Raw genomic sequence first — 1,195 nt, forward strand, 5'->3', positions numbered from 1 at the left:
CAGTGATAGAACTCAAGATTGTAGTTACTCCACAATACTAACATCATTGACAAAGTGAAAAGGACACCTGTACAGAATAAAATATTCCAAAACATTAATGTTTGTAATAAGGCACTAAAGACATTTTTAAAAAATTGGCAAAGCAATTAACTTTTTGTCATGAATACAAGTGTTATGTTTGGAGCAAATCCAAAACATTACTGAGTACTGCTCTCCATTTTCAAGCATAGTAGTGGCTGACTCGTGTTATGGATAAAGTTAAGGACGAAAGTTTTTCAGGTTAAAAATGATACAGAATTAAGCTAAGCACATGCAAAATCCTAGAGGAAAACCTGGTTCAGTGTGCTTTCCACCAGACACTTAATTCACATTTCTACCAAGAAGACAGTGAATGCTCCTGAGTGGCTGAATTACTGTTTTGACTTAAATCTGCTTAAGTCCATGGCAAGAACTGAAAATGGTTGTCTAGTACAGATCAACCAATTTGAGAGCTTCATGAATTTTGTAAATAACAGGAAAATGTTGTACAATTCAGGTGTGCAAACCTCTTGGAGACTTACACAGAAAGACACAGCTGTAATCGCTAATAAAGTTGCTTCTACAAAGTATTGACTCTGGTTTGAATATTTATTTAAATTATATATTTCTATATTTAATTTTAAATACATCTGCAAACATTTCTAAACATGTTTCCATATTATTATGGGGTATTGTGTGTAGATGAGTGAGAATATATTAATAAATTTTGAATGCAGGCTGTAACAATGTGGAGTAAGTCAAGGAGTATGAATACTTGTATGCACTGTAGGTCCTTGCAAAACATGTATACCATTACTTAACAAACACTCAATGTAAAATAAATGCACTTCTAAATGTAATTTAACTAACATTTAATCATACTTGAATATTGACCCCAGCCCACAGGCCGGGCATTTTGTTTCCTTGGAGTCCTTATTTTGAGCACAAGGTGGCGCCAGTTTGTAATTCGTGGTCACAGCTTCAATGTTTTTGCAATATTACAATTCCAGGTTGCCATAGGACAAAAATAAAACAATAACACCATGCTGGTGTGCACTACGTTTGCATTAAATTCCAGGTGGAAATTTACCACACAAAGAAAACAATTGCGCCTAAGTGCATTTAAATCTTACAGAAAAATGAATTGCTGTCGAATTTTGGGGAGTGCAGGTGGTGT

The sequence above is a fragment of the Oncorhynchus gorbuscha genome, linkage group LG05, assembly GCF_021184085.1.
Source record: "Oncorhynchus gorbuscha isolate QuinsamMale2020 ecotype Even-year linkage group LG05, OgorEven_v1.0, whole genome shotgun sequence".
Classification (NCBI taxonomy): Eukaryota; Metazoa; Chordata; class Actinopteri; order Salmoniformes; family Salmonidae; genus Oncorhynchus; species Oncorhynchus gorbuscha.